The 18,695-nt window shown below is 39.8% G+C and overlaps 1 protein-coding gene across 18 annotated transcripts in view; it reads left to right on the top strand.

Moving 5' to 3' along the window:
- The first annotated feature begins 1,451 nt into the window (after window positions 1-1,451).
- ptprdb (protein tyrosine phosphatase receptor type Db) overlaps window positions 1,452-18,695 on the top strand; it is a 249,671-nt gene continuing 232,427 nt past the window's right edge. For 17 of the 18 annotated variants that reach the window (XM_041784696.1, XM_041784693.1, XM_041784688.1 and 14 more), the window contains exons 1-2: window positions 1,452-1,570; window positions 1,751-1,857. The gene's annotated coding sequence lies outside the window, so the exon portion shown is untranslated. The remainder of the gene's footprint in view (window positions 1,571-1,750; window positions 1,858-18,695) is intronic. The other variant, XM_041784677.1, reaches the window with a different exon arrangement.

Raw genomic sequence — 18,695 nt, 5'->3', positions numbered from 1 at the left:
CTCCACAACGCTCACAGTCACCCCCTGGGTCTGGACCAGCCCACCGGGTCCTGGGCACCCATTATGCAGAAAAGTCCACCAGATGCCTGTAAAAGCATAGCTGCCGTTCCCATATCAAGTATCCTTGTTCTCCTGAGCTTGTCAGCATTGACACACGGTCTTGCCAATGATATCCAAAGATGCGCTGAAGGGAAGTTGTCACATAGGAGTCCAGTTGGCACCTCTTGTCATCAGTCAACATCCATATACTGGGAACACTGCCAAGAAAGGTGAACTGTTGTGAGCAGTTCACCCACCTCAGTAACTAGTTTAACACACTTTAAAGCTCCAGTAACAGTTGTGTCAATTATGGCACCCCCTGGACAAACCTGTACATCCTATCCATTCACTCCTGTATACATGTTATCTGTGAAGTCATGAAAGTCAGAGCCAAAGGAGGATATCTTGGTATATCCAAGCTGTTATCAGACAGACCAAGGTTGACCTATGTGTTGCAACTGTTTTGACCAAAACCACTTTTACTCCAAACAGTCAAAACTCAAAGATAATTGGTTAATACTACTCAGGTTATAAACAGACATCCATCTGCCTTTCATTCACATACCATGATTAAACATGTATGTCATCTTTGTGTAACAGAAGCTCCCTTAGTGGATCAGCACTGATTTTGAACCCTGTTGAAAAATCAAGCCTTCTACTCAGTGTATGATGGTATTCATTCAAACATTCATTTTACACTAATGGAGCTTTGCATTCCTGTATTCTTCTCTGTGAAATGAGAACAAAATCTGCCGCAGTACATTTATAGAAACAGAACAGGAACTCGGATTTGGGGATTTTCACCAAATTAATGTGTGAATGATAAACACTGCGAGTGCTGCGTCTCTGGGGATTCCTCCACCACCACCTGAGGTAAGTCTGGATGTGAGCCAAAAAAATCCCAGGTCAGCTCTTGAAAGCATCTTTGAGGAGTATTTTGCAGAGAATGAAGGAGGGATGCAGTTTTGAAGTCTCTCGCTCTCTCTTCACTCCGTTTTCAAATTCAAATTATTTTAATTAGCCATTTAAATCAGTAGCTTACAATTTGTGTGAAAGACAGAATATTGGAAAATTATACAGTCCTATACTGATAAAACTGGTCCTGCAAATATACTATCAGAGTCACATTTTGATCCTAAAGATGCACCTGTGATTCATTTGTGTGCCTGCGTTGAGGCAGGCGTTTTCCCAAGACTTCTCATGTGATGTGTTTTCTGTAGTTTATAGGTGTTTTGTGTGTCGTGTCTTTGACCTAGTTGGAAAACTTTTAAGAGGTGGTTTGTTTAATTCAATTCTCTGAATGTGTCTGCTGCACCTCTGATCTCCCTCTCCCTCTCTCTCTGTCTCCCTCTCTCTCTGTCTCCCTCTCTCTCTCTCTCTCTCTCTCTCCTTCTCTCTCTCCGGAGCTTATCTCGGTGCGCATCGTCAGCATCAGTTTGAAGTCAAATCTGACAGCCTGCTGCCTTGCCTGGTCCTTTTTCCTTTCCCCGTCTCTTTCCCTCTCCGGTGGTCATCCCGTCTTGTTTCAGAGGTACAGACCCAGATTAGCGGGCTAATCGTGTGTAATTATTGATGTACTTTTTGGGTGGGTAGGTGGGGAGAAGAGGGGGGTGAGGTTGACCTCGATTGCCGCCCGGGATGAGAATCTTCTCCCGGCTCCCGTGCTATTATTTCAGTGTGCTCTCCTCGTTACCTTTTCCTCTCTTTGCAGTAGTGTCGGGACTGTGGGAGCGCGTCTGGCTTCAACTTGGGGTGAAGAAAGACAAGAGGAAACTCCTCGGGATTCTCCGTACAACGAGCTCTGTTCCGGATATTCTGGTGAGCACACTTTTGGCGAAATAGTTGCTTGCATTCTCATCCTTCTGTTCTCCCGGCGAAGCAAAGACAATTCAAAGTGGTCCTAGTCCTGATTCGTAACGGGTTTGTGCAAATAGCCTTATCCGGGTACTTTTGTCTTCTTTAAACACTGAAAGCGGCATTTCATGATTGTTTTCTCGCGCTGGAAGCTAAATGGAAGCGCGCGCATGGGGCTGTTAGCGGCGCAGCTCGCGCTCCTCTCTTTCAAATTTGTTTCATTTTCACCCCCTGGTCGCGAACTTCTCGCTTATTATGCATGGGAATTAATCGTGTCCATTTGTGACGATTACCAGTCTGTATTCCCCTCACGCAGGGGCGAGGAAAAGAGTAAAACACAGTCGGCCAGGGTGAGGAAGGGGAAGAGAGGGGGAGAGATTAGGTGAGAGGAGTGTGAGAAGAAAGAAACATTTTGAGGGATCCCTCAGGGAAGCGCTGCTTTCTTTTCCTTTTATGAGAGGGATTTTATTAGTCTTTTATTTCCTACAATGATGGCATTGGCTGATAGTGTTCCAAAGCCTCTATTTAATATGCTATTATTGTCAGAGCCATTACTCCCCATTATATATATAGTGACATCCTACAGTGCTGCTGGCTGTGCTGTAGGCAGAAATCTATGGGGCCATTTGCTTCTTTTATTGTCCTGTTTATCAATTAAGCCTGTCTATAATGGAGATCTCACACTTCCTCCAACATAAAACATTACTCTCCCACACACCATCCGCTAGCATCTCACCTCCCACATAGCCAAACTTGCTGTCCACAGCCGATTATCTGGTTATGTGCCACCATTTGCACTAATAGAGAGTCCCTACTTAATGTAATGACAACTCGATCTGTCAGCCCAGGCACGAGCAGGGGCCGCTTAAATGCTCATAATCGGTGTCATAAGGGCAGATTGAGGAGCTGTAAAGACACAGAGGACATGACAAAGTGCCTGTGGAGGTTGTTGGAGTAGTTTGCTGATGTGTTTTATTGTCTATGTACAGTGTGGGGCTGTCACAGGGAAGCCAGGAAGTGTGCGTGTGTGGAAGTGAAAAGTATAGCTATGTGTGTTCCAGCTTTGCTCAGCCATGTGTATGCAAGGAAAGAATAAGTGAGCAAAAAGAAAAGAAGGGACAGAGAGAGGGACAGACAGAGAGAGAGAGATTATGCTAACTCAAAGTACTGGAGGAAGAGGAAAAACCCATGTAAGCAGTTTTTCTTTCGCATATATATTTATATATTTAGCTGTCAGGGCCTTCAGTGATACACAGTTGGTTCTTCTGGATTTGGCATGCTTGTCACCGACATGGGGCTTTTATAAAAGAGGGCCACTGCTGATTTTAGCTTAGCTATACGAGAAACAAGGGGAGATTAAGAGGATTGACCAAACAGAATCATTGACAGAAGTACAAACAGTTTAAGGTGTAAATTGCAGGATAACGCACGATATATGATTTAGTACAATACAGGTGGCTGTACATACCCCAATAACAACATCACTGTACTTCAGTCAGGAACACTCTCATCATATATTTAACCATTTTATTGCAAAATGGACATACAGTTTTCAAAAGATGCTCCCTGGGTTAGTCAAGCAGCTTGCTATGACTTTCCAGGAAGCACATAGCTAAAAACCCCCGTATGAATAGACACATTTATGAAAATTTGTGTTGAATACTATAAAATTAGTTCAAAAGCAAGTAATCTGTAGTAGCGTGGATCTAAAAATGAGGGTGCAGCAAGCTTTATGCTATAAAGGAGGAGGCTGGGGTGGAGGAGGTTAGGCTTTGCCAGCAGCAGCATGGTGGTGCATCAGCATTAATGCAAGCAGGGATAGTGATATGTGCGTCACTTTTAAATGCACCGTTGTGTTGAGAGAAAGAGCTGTGATTGGCTATAGGAGCTTTTAGGCAACAAGTAAGTTCAGCTGGCTGCCAGCTGATCACAGCTGGGCGTATGACTACGGTGTCCTGCGTGAACTAATACCAGGCTTCATTGTGATTCCATGATAATTTATATACAAAACAAACATGCAGCTACATCACAGTAGCTAGGTAATAAGGGTAATCAACTGCAACTTGAGAGGTAAAAGAAAGGATAAATGTAGTTGCAATCAGTGTCACTTTTATCTCTATCGAACTTTTTCTCCTAAATACTTGTCATTATTGCCCCATAAGGAGTTGCAAAGTAACCTGGGAAATCTGTTTAGGTCACCTCTCTTTATATTAAAACGTTTATATTATTTATTTACATTTAATACCAGCAATATGATAGTTGAAGCATGGTATGTTGAGATTTTGCCCCATCCCTACAAATAAAGGTTGCTCATAGTTCAGGTAACAGCCCTGGGCCAAAGCTGAAATCTGATTGGCCACCACATAATCCTGAAATATTATATTCAAAGACTAAAAATCAAACTGTCTTTTGGACTAAGTTGCAATGATCTCTGAGCATTTTTTGTGGTATTTTATTTGCAACAATGCTTGGTTTGTTTTGCGACTTTTAGTCTTCTCTTTGAGACTTTATGGAGACTATATATAATTGTAGTTATTACTGCAGTTTTCACTTGTTTTCCCCCCTCTAAATTATGGAAAAAAATTCACAGGAAGATAAAATTGTGCCCTCTAGGGATTATTTCCAAGGCAAGCCCCTGCTATCATTAAAGAAAACAGCTGTGTAATGTAGTGTCTAGCAGAGCTGTTGAACCGCGTGTAGATATTGAAAAATCAAAACCAATTCTGCTTTTCACTGGCCAGGCAGAAGTAATATTAAATCAAAAGATTTGTAATTCTATGAAAGAGTGCCCCTTGTTATCACTCTTCAGTTTCCTCCACTACTTCAGTCAGATGAGTGTTTGTCTGAGATTCAGCAGCCAGGAAATCATACAATAAAGCGGCCGTTTACCCCTGGACAGAGTCAGGTGAAAATGAGCTGACACCATGCCACTGATGGCCATCAAAATGATGATGATGATGACGGCGCTCGTGCTCCTCTTAATGACAGCTATAAAGTAGATCATCTGATAATCACTGATGCTGCTAATGAAGGAGGCAGGTCTGTGCATTACATCATCGTGAGAGCGGAGTTACAGCGCTGCAGTCAGGAGTGGTGCACTAAATCCGACACCAAAAAAAGATAAAAAGAAAAAAGACTTGATTTCCCAGAATGCTTTTAGAGCTGAAAGAGCAGAGGCAAACACAGGGTTAAAGGGTTCACTACAAGATGCAGACAAGTTGAGTGTCATTTGACAGCATGAAAGAATGGATCTTCTTGTATTTGGTGTTAAGATGGTGGGCTGGCAGCTTCATTGCAGCCTTAAGAACATGACAGTCCGTGCAAAATGGTAGCGGCGTACAAAGCCAATCGTGTTTTTTTTCTTTAGTGACAGATTGCGTGCTTGTGTGTGTGTGTGTGTGTGTTTTTTTTTTTTTTTTTCTTTCCTCCGGTTGTTGTTTGTTCCCTCGGACACACACTTCCTAAATCACGCATAACAAGCACATACGCACTCAAATATACTTACGCACGTTATCACATTTTTAACTTGAAAACAAACAGCATTTGCCACATTCTTAAAAATACTCAGACTCACAGTGATGCAAGCCTGCGGTCACACTTGCACACTTAGGTAAAAAAGCTGACTTTGTCTCAGACGTATACCCGCCCATTCTGTCATACAGTACATGGCCTTGGGCTTAAAAATATCCCGAGTGCAAACAGGCATCCACACAGGCACAGTTTTAGCAGGGACAGCCCTGGTGTGCTGGAACCCAACCAAAGAGTTGGTGATAACGAGGTTGAAGTTAGTTAGGATTTTTTAGCTGCGCCTCAACCTCCTAACACCCTTTCTAAATCTGATTCATCCCAAAGTGAGATGTTTTTCCAAGAGAAGGAGATGAAAACACTCTCGTTTTCTCTCCCTCACTTCTTCCACTGCCAAATACAGTTGAGCTCACCCCCCCTTGCCTGCCCGCCCCTCCTCTTTCTATTACTCTCATACTCTCACACACTATCTGTTTCACACCCCGTTCCTCCCTCCCGTTCTCTCACATCTCTCTCTTCTCTCCTCCCCTGACACCTCGATGTGTTTCTCTTTAATTGAGATGCATTTCAATGTGGTGCAAATTAGCTTTCTACAGCTCCAGTCTAAACTTGCAACCTGTGTGTGCATTTCTGTATGTGTGTGCCCGTGCATGTATGTGCGCATGTGTGATCTATAAGTGTGAGAACAGAATTCCCACAGTTGAAAGCTACCTTCCTGCTCGTTTCTCTCCAACGCGTCTTCTGATGACTCCCTCGCTCCCACAAACTTACATTTTTAGTACAGCATTAATTACATTCAGTTGGTTTGGACTGCTTTACTTTATGTGTCTTGGCTGGAGGAATTTAGCCCCCCCCCCACTTCCCTTCCTCTGCAGGTTTGAATTCTGATCTGTGCTTCTGAGCGATGACAGTGCATGGCACCTCATTAGGGAGCAAGCTGGAAATCAGTAGGGTCAGGGGGGGTTTATAGAGACAGGTTTCAGTTATGCAATGCTTGTCCTTCTCACTTAGATGGCTGAAAAGGCTGGCAGGTGATATCCTGTGTGTGCAGGTTGAGGGCAAACATGGAGTGGCACTACCAGGGAAATAGGAAACAATTTTATGGGCCTTTTATAAATGTATCTAAAATTAAAATGAGAATAAAGCTTTTTAGAGCCATTATTGGTTTTGCAACTGAAAATTAAGCCGTCTGTTGCCAAAGTTATCATGTTATATTCATTAAAGATGTAATCACAGTTAAATGCAGGTAGGCCTAGAAAGTCATAAAATGTGTGTTACAGAGGCCCCAATCCTCCTACAGAAAATGTTACAGATATTTCAAAATAAAGATCTAATGAACAGTTTAAGCATTGCTTTTAAAACGTTCCTCAAAACTTCTTCAGATTGAAGGGATTTAAAGAAGTGAAGATACTCAGTAAAATAAGAGTTTTATGGCTGTAGATTAAATATGAAAATGTACTCAAAATAAAGATTTTATTGAAAATATTGAAAAAAAATCTTCAGTTTAAAAAAACATCTAAGGGACTACTTGATGTCAAAAATCATATTCACAATTATTTTTACTGATACTAAAACCACAATTATGCCCGCATCACATGAATTCATCAAGCTCACTTTGAGAAACAAGCACTAAATGAAAATAGGTAAGTGGAAAAAAAGCAAATATATAAATAATGATATATAACACAAATCACAAACCTGTGGACAAAAGAAGTATTACATGGTATAAGGCACAGTGATCTTGTAATCCTGAATATCCTATTTTGTGATCATGGGAAACCAAAACTGTGATTGAAATTGAAACTGTATGTATTCCCCAGCAGTAAAAGACATATCTTGTTATACAGGTGCATCTCAAAGAATTAGATATCATAAAAAGGTTCATTTTTTCTGTGATTGTATTCAAGAAGTGAAACTTCTTCATATTCTATATTCATCTCATACGAAGTAAAATATTTCAAAAAGATTTTGTTTTAGTCTTGATGATTATGGTTTACAGCTCATGAAAAACAAAAATCCACTATCTCAAAATTTTAGAATGTAACAAAAAATCAGTCCAAAACAGGATTTATAATACAGAATGTTGACCATCTGGAAAATTATGTTCATTTATGCCCTCTGTAAGTGGTTAGAGCTCCTTTGCACAAATTACTGCATCTATGGGACATGGCAGGGAGCCAATCAGTCTGTGGCACTGCTGGGGTGTTATGAAGCCCAGGTTGCTCTGATAGCAGCCTCCAGCTCGTCTGTATTGTTCAGTCTGGTGTCTCTCGTCTTCCTCTTGACATTTCCCCAGAGATTCTCTACGGGGTTCAGGTCACAATCAAGCACAGTAATATCATGGCCAGAAAACCAGTCTCTGGTAGTTTTGGCTTTACTGTGGGCAGGTGAAAAAGAAATCAGTATCTCCATTAAACTTCTCAGTAGATGAAAGCATGAAGTGCTCTAAAATCTCCTGCAGATGGCTGACAGTGTTGACTCTGGACTTGATAAAGCACAGTAGATGACATGACACCCCAAACCATCACTGACTGTGGAAACTGAAAACACTGGACTTCAAGCACCTTGGATTATGTGCCTCTCCAATCTGGGACATTGATTTCCAAATAAAAATTAAAATTTACTGTAAGATGAAAAAAAAGGACTTTGGACCACTGAGCAATGGTCTAGTTCTTTTTTTCCTTTGCCCAGGTGAGAAGCTTATAATGTTATCTGGGGTTCTGGAGTGGCTTGGCACTAAGAACAAGAGACTTGTAGTCTGTTTCCTGGACCTGTCTGTGTGGTGGCTCTTGAGAACAGCCTGCCCTTTCATCAGTGACACTCTGTGGCTTACCCTCCTTGTGAGGGGTGTAAGGGATTATCCTCTGGACAGCAGTCTTCCCCATGATTGTGATTGTGTGTTCTGAACCAGAATGAGAGAATGAAGGCTTGGGGAACCTTTGCAAATGGGACTTTTGTGTAATATTCTAATATTTTGAGATAGTAGCTTTTTGTGAGCTGTAATCTTAAGAAACTATTTTAAACATTTCAAGCCTCTGACTAGCGCTGTATTAACACATAAGATGGTTCCAACATAATAAGGGACAGCCTCTGCTAATACTCTGTCATACCACTACGGCATTGATCTGCTTGTGTTGAGTGTTAAGTTTGACCAAAATGTAGGTTTAGCTTTTGTTGAGCAGATTCCAGGACGTGTTGATGTGAAACATTTGAAGGTAATCCATGAAAAATCAAAAGATCCAGCGTTTGCACTTATGGACTCATATCTAAAACAAGTTCAAGGGTTAAATATTTACCAGAATATTATTAACAAGCAACTAAAAAAATATTTTAGATATTTGGACATCAGAAGGGTTAGCACAATAGAAAAAATCTACTACACAGCTTCAGTGATGCATTCAGACCTTTTCTTAATCTTTTCTTTTTCTTCTGAGATACTCTTTTAACTTTTCAGGCAACAAAACAACTCAAGGAAAGATTTTAAGAGATTTTTCTTTTTTGGTTGAACTTCCTACATGTGAAGCCTGTGTTAAAGGGTTAAAAGCAGACTTATCTTGAAAGGGTCTCGTGCTAAAGACGAACTGAATTAGTGGGATCATGCAGCCTCAGTATGAAGCTCCTCTGTTAAAAAGTTTTCATCACAAAGTGTGTTACCATTTAAGAGGTTACATTTTCTCACATTTAAAAAATATGGAGTATGTTTTGTTAAGGTTTTGCCTGATTGTCCCTGGTGTGTAGTGTGACCCAGAAGTGCAGGAGTGCGACTTTGTGTGCATGTGTGCGTGCACATACGTTTGAGAGAGCTGGAGGAGTCGTTAGGGAGAGTGATGCTGACAGTGGGGTGACCTTGGGGCTCCCAGTCTTCCTCCTGTCGATGAAGGGGATGACTTAGTGCCTCCCAACCCACCCATGATGGCTCATTTATTATCATTAGGCACACAGTCAAAAGAAGCTGCTCTGGCCCTCAAAAACAGAGCTGAACGTCTGTGTGGATGTGTTTGTGTTTGTGAGAGAGTGGCAACAGGACAGAGATAGAAAGGGAAGTCTTATCTCTTATGATAAGTGCTGCACGTCTGAGCATATGTGTCTGTCAGCCTGTGTTTGTCACAGGAGCACCTGCCTTTGTGTTAGCTTCTGAACGGGTGTTTATCCATGACTTGACTGAAGACGCGGCGCCTGTCGCTGCACATCTGCCGCTAAAAAACGCGCCTCTCTGTCTGCTTACTGTGCAGTATAAATAACAGCCCGTGCCATAACCCTAACGCTACGTCACCTCAGCCAGCAAGCGACATCAGTGGTATATGCGTAGATCAGGGCAGCCTCTGTGCTATCGTTTCTCAGCGTGATGGATGGAGAGTTCTGCGGGCCAGTCAATACCCAATCTGAGCCCCACTGTCCTGATTTAAGATACAGCAGCACCCAGGTGACACACTCAGAAGTACGCCACTTTAATCACTCTGAGCATCAACTCCACGCTGCCAAGATTGGTGTGTGGGTGGCTTACTGTGTGTTTGTTTGTGTGTGTGTTTGTATTAGTACCTCACTCAGTCAAGCAGTGCTGTAATCACACAGCGATAGGCGAGTGCCTGCTGCCTCTGACAGACTTAACATTTCTTTATAATGAAAGGGACACAACATAAATAAGGTGAACTCACTGGATTTATGCTGTGTGTATCTAGAGCGGTAACAGAAAACATACATGAAGCGAGAAGATGGCAGTACTAAGTTACATTACCTTAGCTATATATAAACAGTGAAGCTGTTCCAGTACATTTCCCCTCTTGAAAGTAATTCTGGTTTCTACACTTGTGCACTGAACCAAACCAACTATCCCTCTGTCACCAGTCAGGAAATATATGCATACATTTTATCTCGAGTTTTTAAGTGCTCTACACTAGCCTCCATCTAATTACCGTTTCTCAACATGGGGTCAGGGCCCTTGAGGAGGGGTGCAGAAATCTCAGGGGGGAGGTGCAAGGCTCTGTCTGCTCTGAGGATATCAAATAAGATTTACTCTTATTAAACCAAATAATAACATAGTTACTTAATATTGTATTTAAAGGTTTTTAGTAGAACTGTCAGCATTAATGTGTTAATGGTGATAATCTAAGGTGCATGATAAGTAAAATATATATTTTTATTGCTATCAATAACATGTTTTACTGTCCCTTTTTAGCACACTTTGTGTAAGCCACTCCCTGCTGCCACAGTGAAGTAATATGAGGACACCACTGCCCCTTAATGCTTCATTTCACTTTAAAAACAGTCAGACAGCTCAGTGGAGTCAAAAGTCAACTTAACCTCAGAATATCAAACGTTTACATTTTTTTCTGTTCCCTTATAGCCTTTGAAATCCATAATTAATTATTTTTCTGATAGTTAAGTTCATGTCAGAATCTTTAATCCACTCAAAGGAAGAACAGGAAACAGGAGGTTAATTGCCCTCCAGTTTAAGACAAAATCCAAAATGACACAAAAACATCTTTTTCTTAAAGTGGAATTCACACTGAAGAGTTTAACTGTGATTGAGCACAGAAATTCTGAGATTAACTGCACTTTTAAAATACTTTAATTGTTTGAAAGCCCTAGTTTTTAGACAAAAAAATGTTTCCTCACTTAAAATAGCAGGCTACTTTGTTAGCCACACTTTCATTTCATGTGAAATAAATGTACTTTAAATTTAATGTCAATTTTTGACAGTGACTAGGATTTTTTTTTTCATACAACTAGGGGGTTTTGAAGGGACTTCCTTAACCTTCCCTTGCTGACAGCTGAGACTGTTTAATACAGATTTTTGACATTTTTTGTCTTATTTAGTAAAACACCCACAAAAGAAATGAGCCAATGAGTGACAAAATATATGATCTAATACAACGCACTGCACTGGGGAGTAAGCCATAGAACTGTTGAAAAAAATATATTTATGTCAGAATCACTAATATTAATTTCTACAACTCTTAATCTACTTTACTTAAAATGTAATTATATCAATATTTTTAAAAATATTTTTTTTCATCCTCAATACATTTACAACAACACACAGTTTGAGCACTGGAAATCTGCTGCTGATATTTTCATCCATGCACTGTCTCCACTTTCCCTGCAATGTAAAAATGAACAAATTGAAAATACTTATATTTGTCATAGCTGATTAGGAAGAACTTCTGAAGTAGTGGACATATTTTTTGAGAGTGACTCAAATAAAAATGAATAATTTACATGTTTCTCATAGACTGCAATTTTCTCTTATTCACATATTTTATTTTTTAACAATCATGCCACCCAAAGTAAGCTAATTAGACTGACTACAAGTAACAAAGACTAAAAGGTGAATTTTGACCCAGAGCTCAGTTCATTATCCTTGCTATGTTGGAGTTGTTCCCCACAGGTGGGACTTGTCTAACTGAGAGGGTAACTTCACTCATGGTACAAATATGTCTAATGCCTAAAGGCATTTTTAGAAAACTCTGCAGATTAAGGGATGATTGTCAAATAATTTGAGTACAAAGACAAAAAATACTTAGTGACTGAGTACTTTTTACTGGAAAGTAAAGATTTTTTTTCCTTAAAAAACAGCTGAAATAGCTGTTTGAATCTTTAAGTTAACTCATTTTTTTAACAACCAACAACACAGATGCAGCAGGAGGTGTGTGGCTTGTTAGTTGTGGTGTTAGCATTAGCACAGTAGCTCAAAGCATCCATAATGTTTACATCTCTGTGTCTGACTTACTGCCTGACTGTCCGACTTGTATAAACTGCTGAAAACAAGCTTGACAAGCAGCCTTAGGTAGGTCTGTAGGTCAGACTTTTCTGGAAGCTAGTCAGGAAAGGATTAAAGACCACCAAGAAAATTTTCAGTGCATTTCTTTGCTTGTCTGTTAATAGAGAAATGTTGTTCATTTCTGATTAAACTACAGCTATAGCTACACTTTTGTCTTCTAGGCCACCATTGTGTGCATGCTTGCCATATCACTAAACCATGCCCACTTCTGTTTCACTCTCCTCAAATGAAGCAGATTTGGCCGTTCAGTCTCAGACCTGGAACAAGGCTGAGGTCTAAGTTTCTTAAGAGGAATCTGTCTGATGACAGACATGTAACCTGGTCAATCCATCGGCTTTACAAGGCATAGTAAGGTCAAACATAAAGGTACTTGCTGAGCAATCAGTGCATTCATAGGCATACTAGTTAAAACCTTATACTGCATTGTAGGCTGTATAGAAACATTTCAGCAACAGGTAGAAAAATGAGAACTGTCAAGTGGGAATAAAGTTTTTATGAAGTTTTAACCCTTTTCTCTCACAAGATATTTGTACATTTTTCTTAAAGCTTTGTCAAAAAGAGCAATAAGCCTTTTTTTTTAAATCTAACTAGCATGGTATCCTTTTACTACTAAGTGACAGAGAGGAGAAAGATGAATGGGCATAAAGAAAAAAGAGCTCTGATACCTGAGGGTAAGATTCCTGTGCTTTATATTGAGGCCACCAGGCCACCCGATTGGTACAAAAATAATTGTGTTTTTTTTTTGTTTGTTTTTTTGTTTTTTTGGTTTAATGTTTAAAAAAAATGCCAATGTATGTCATCATGAGTCAGTTTCAAGTGAGATTTTTCATTTTTAACATTGAACTGAGAACATTGCCTTTTTTGAACATAAACCACATGATCCTGGTTGCATAAATACAGCCTTATAAGCATTACTCATGCTTTAGCTGCAAGGACTGGATTTGGAGGAAGAATTAATGATATCATTTGAATGTGAATGTTTTTGGATCGAACATTTTGCATTTGCAGTGAATAGTTAACGTTCATTATAAACATGCTATGCTAATCATAAGCGTAATCATGCAGCTCTTCTGTTCCTGCAAAAACATACTGGCTAATGCATTCATTTTAAATCTTAATGTCACCTTCATCAGACACAGTTGCACTCACATGTGAGTATATCTACGGGACGAACGTGTTAAAATTGCTATACTGTTTTTTTTTTTTAAATCAAGGATAGAAATGCTAAAATCGTTAAAGAGTAAAAAGGTGGGCATCTTCCAGCCAGCCAGCGTTTACACTGCTCCTGCTGTTTCAGTTTATGAGCGCATCATGCTGTAGAAAACACTCCAGTACACGCGGTAATCAAGGCAAGATTGTGTTTGTATGAGTGAACGGCTGGATATCGCTACTTTATCTGAGAGTAATCTGTTTGCATTGCCTCAAATTGTTCCCTCTTGACATGTCATCACTCACATACATGCACAACTCATACTTACTTGTGTACACACACACACACACACACACAAACACACACACATACTTCCACAGCCCCTCCCTTCCAGCCGCCCTCTGCTTTGGCTGTTAGTCTAATTTATGAGGTGCCGTTAATTTGGCCTAAACGCTCGTTGCGAGACCTCCCTCCTCTCTCATCCCTTCATCTTTGCATCCCTCCTTTCTCCTCGTCCCCCTCATCAGTCACTCGGCAGAGTAAATCAGAGGGGTGGTATTGCACAGCAGGCAATACATAGACTGGACACCTTGACTAATATACCACTGTCCTTCTCCCTCCCTTCTTCTCCTGCTGTCTATCTAACTTGCTCTGTGCCCCCTCCTACCTCCTCTTTCTCTCCATCTCTCTTGCCTGCTGTCTAAATCAGATTTGGCTCCTCTCCTCTGTTCCTCTCAGTAGCTTCTTCCTCACTCTTAACTACTCTCCTTTTTCCTTTTCCTTTCTCTCTGCTCTTCTTTCCACTGAAGCTGTGCATCTTGACTGGTCTCGTGATTCAATTTGATTACAATTATCAGGCCAACGATAAAATTTGATTTAAAATCACAGTTCGTCCATTGCATCCTAGATTTTCTGCATAACTGCACATAACATAAAATGAAATGGCTAATTATATAATTTCACTAAATGATATCAAATAATACAAATAATGAAAATGTTGAAATTCTTCTCTTATTGAAAGTAAAAGGTCTGCATGAAAAATAACAGGAAGAGCATATTTAAATATGCTTAATGTTTGTCAGTTTTTTTTCTTAATTTGTAGTTTAAACCTCTGAGATCGATGTTGTATATGACAAGTAGTGACATGGTAACCATAAATCCTAGCCACTTTTTTTTTTTCCTCTTGCAGCCTTCTATTGTGCCATTCTAATGATGCTATCCATGCATCTGTACCTCTAACAGATGATTTTCTAGCAAGCCTGGAACTTGTGTGGCTTTCCATAGTCCTTAAAGTTTAAATCCAAACCAGTTACTCTGACCTCAAATGCCTTTTTATCAATATTTATATCAGTTTCTGATCGCTAGCTTAATATGCTAACGCAACAAATTGTTTTGTGACAGGCTGTAACAACCAATAACAAGCTATTCTGTCCAAGCAACATACTTTGTCAAACTGCAAGTGTTTGCACTTAGATCATGCAGGACACAGCCTGAATAGCTCATAATGAGCAGCCTCATAACAAGAGTGAGGGGATGGGAGGATGTGAAGAGAACAGCTGTCCTGCTTGAACCACGTTTACGTTTGAACAGCTTATATCCTCTTTCCCTCAGCCGCAACACTTTAAGCCATTGCTGCTAGTTAGCAAGCTGTCAACAGGCACACCGGGGAATTTCAAAATAATTTCAAAATAAAAAGCGTAGGTTGAACTATGGATTACAATTAATGTTTTGACTTTCCATCAATCTGATTGGATCATTAATCAACCAATCAATATATTGATATACATCAATTAATCGTTACACCTCGACTAGTTAGGGTTTTAAATCTGTGCTTAAAATGTGACTAATGTGTGCAATTAAAATCGTTTTCATATCAACTCAAACCAACATAACTTTAAGGAAACATTGAAGGCAGGTTGTTTGGAAGCTGTTTAAGGTGTCAGGCTTCTGGTAAATTGATCATATCAGCCTCTTAGCTAAACTGGCCATTGTAGGACCCATTTTCTCCACAGCTGTGTTTTGTCTTATAGTAATATTTGACATTAGCATTTACTGTAATGAAACACGCGAGACACACTGGTTTTAAACTCTCTGTGGGGACAACAAACATAATGAACATGTCAGAGTCTTTCTATCCTATATTCAAATGTCTTCTTTGCTGTCTTCTTTTCTTTTTTCTCCCTGACTCGCTTGCGCCAACAGACTATACTCAGCAGACGTCGGAGTATTTCTGTGTTCTAACATGTTGTCTTAACAAGGTAGTGTCACTTGAGACTATTGCTACCACAAAGGCAGAAAATCTACACCATTTCACCCAGCCCATCATTGCAATGCATTGAAAGCAGCCCAGTTTGGAATAAAAAGAGGTCATCGTTTGAGTCTTAGGTCCAGCTGCAGGAAGAAAATACACAAGCAGCGTCCATCTGTATCAAGTGTGAGCTGCCTCTGCACCGTTGCCGAATGGGCCGCATTCACATCGTGAGAAAAAATATTTTTAACACCGCTACTTCCCACCCACTGTCTCTATACTTCTGTCCTGCACTCTCCGTCTTCTCTCCCTTACCTTGCCTCGCTCCTCCCTGCCTCCTCCCCCATCCTCCTGTTCTCATGTTAGGTGTAAATTTAGAACAGAAGGCATGAGGGGATGCTTTGTATATGTGTGTGTGTTTCTGCCAGTAAGAAAGACAAACTCCACATGAAAGCTTTTCTGAGTCCCCGTACAGCGCTCAGATGGGGCTGATTAAAAACCTAAAGCCTTGGTTTTTCATCCACATTTAGGATTCACATAAAATCAGATACAGTACACACACACATGCACACATGCACACGTTTCCAGCCTCATTATGTGCCTCTTATTTCTCTCTTTTTGCTCCGATCTTTTTCCCTTTCTTCTCTTCTTCTTTTAAAGTGACTGTCTGAAGGTGATTCTTCCCGTTACAGTGGAAGTGAACAGTAACAGCATTTGAGGCTCCCCCATCGCTTTACGCTACATTGTCCCCTCTAATTCCATACATGGAGCACCTTTGGGAGTTAGCCGGCGCTGTACTGACTGTCCTGCTCACCTATACATCACTGTCCATCTCTCCGGCTCTCTCTTCATCTCTTGCTGTCTGCTTGCCCCCCCCCCTTTTGTTTTATGTCTATTTATTTTTCCTCTTTCTTTTCTTGTTCTTCATCTTTCACAGTAACCCTCCCTTTCATGCTCAACACATCTGTTCCCTTCTTTTCTCCTCCAGACTTACACAGCACAGAGAGCTCAGCTACTTCTCAATAAATGTATCAACACTTAACCTCCTGTTCTCTAGGTCTCACTACCCCTCCCCTTCTCAGTGTCACTTCTCTCCTGGCGGGCTTCCTACCAGTGCACACTTCCAGTCACAAGACAAAGCATGCTACCTGTGCGTTATCCCTCTGTGTATTACTTAAAGCCACCATGCTATCATTAAGCAAGAACAATTTAAAGTACCAACTCATGCTATATAAAGATCAGACTGTCTGAGGAGCAAAGAATCTTCACCTAATTAGAATAGAAAAGAAGCAGACAAAGACAAGTTTTTAAGGATTTTACCAGTCAGAAAGTAAGTTTACATATACAAGCTGCAATTCCCACTTAACATTTACATTTTTTAAAGTTTTCATTTAAAAAAGGCTTAACGTGTGATATTTAGCAAAGTGCCTCCAGCAGTGTTGAATAGTTGTTGCAGATTACAGTTGCAGCTATTTGTTCTGAATGATAAAATTTTGCCTCTAAACAAATAAGGCATGATTAATGCATCCAAATGTGAAAAATATTGCAAAAAGCATGAAGGGGCCATCTAAAAATTGGTGATCTAAAGCTTAATTTGATTGTTCGAGGAACAGACATTTTTACAAATTGCACTAAAGTCTTTTACACTTTTTATTTGAATCTGATTTGATCTAGCACAGCCAATCTCACTGACTGCAACTGAGAGCATGCTTTCTTTCTAACAAGAATGATATTGTTTTACTGAAATTATGTTGAACACCGAGGCTGCACTAAGGGAGGAAGAACCAAGCTTTCTAGAATAAAATTCAACACAACAGTGTTGGAGGCCACAGTTGATCTTAAATGACAAACTGCCTGTAAACTTACCATAAACCATTAATAACTTTTTATCCTTATCATTTATTTATTCTTTATTTCGATGTGTAGGGACTCCTTTCCCTTCACTTTGACCAGACAGAGGGCATAAGAGGAAATAAGGGTGAGAGAGTGGGTTGTAGTAAAGTAGCCCAAGGTCAGACTGAAGCCCAGGCCGCCCAGTTGGAGGAGCACAGCCTCAGCATGTGGCCCCAGTCTGCCAGATGAGGGGTTCTCAAATTTTTCAGCCCATGACCCCCAAAATAAAGGTGCCACAGACCGGGGACCCCCACTATGTCTGAAGGTGGTTTAGGCATAGTTGAACATAGCTGTGCAAATTCAGGAATAGTCATGTGCAGACTTGCATTTTAAGGATTGTTTTTTAAACATGAAACATTTAATTCAAGCATAAATCTCACCATGTTTTAATTTAACATTTAACTATGTTTATGCATTTATTTGTATTAAAAATTGGTAGAATATACAATTTTAAAAAATATTCTTTCATTTCATTTTTAAATATTAATCTTTTTTGAAGGAAATGGAAATTTAATGACTGAGAAATGGTTTTCAGAAAATAAAAAAGGGGTTGATAGTTGATCTCTGAGGCAACTGAACATTGGAGCTTTCAGTCACTTATACTGAAGTATAGGTCTTTAGCATTAATGCATATTCTTATTTAATTGACATTAGTTTGTAGAAATCTGTTTTCACTTGGACATTAGAAGGTTTGTGTCATTTTCCGTCAAAGCGCACATTATTTTGACCATGATTGATTTGTGAAATCCATAAAAAGAGTAGCACATCTAAGGGGGTGAATACTTTTTATAGGCACTGCATTCCAAATAATTAAATTGCAAAAATGTAAAAAGTTATGATCTCCCAAAAGCATTAGGTAGTTTCCATTAAGATTCTATGATCTATAAAGAAGTTAGTTTCCTTGCATTGGACTGTTGGAGGGAATCCTAAAATGACCTCATGCACTTTTAATCAATCTCCATTGCAATATAAGAGATAAACCACGCAATTAAACTAAATTATTAAATCACTGATCCCATTATGTCTCCCTGCAGTTATTTTTGTCAGTTGTAAGTGTTTTGGCGTGTTTCTTTTTGAATGATCAAACATATACTAAAAATACATTTTTATACTACTATTCATTCTACTTTTTTAAATTCTACTTTTGCAATATGAAAAAATGTTTCATGCTGGTGTGAAGGAAATCCTTAACTCGTATTTAGATC

The sequence above is a fragment of the Cheilinus undulatus genome, linkage group 4 (genome assembly GCF_018320785.1).
Source record: "Cheilinus undulatus linkage group 4, ASM1832078v1, whole genome shotgun sequence".
Classification (NCBI taxonomy): Eukaryota; Metazoa; Chordata; class Actinopteri; order Labriformes; family Labridae; genus Cheilinus; species Cheilinus undulatus.
This window is presented reverse-complemented; position numbering and strand designations above follow the sequence as displayed.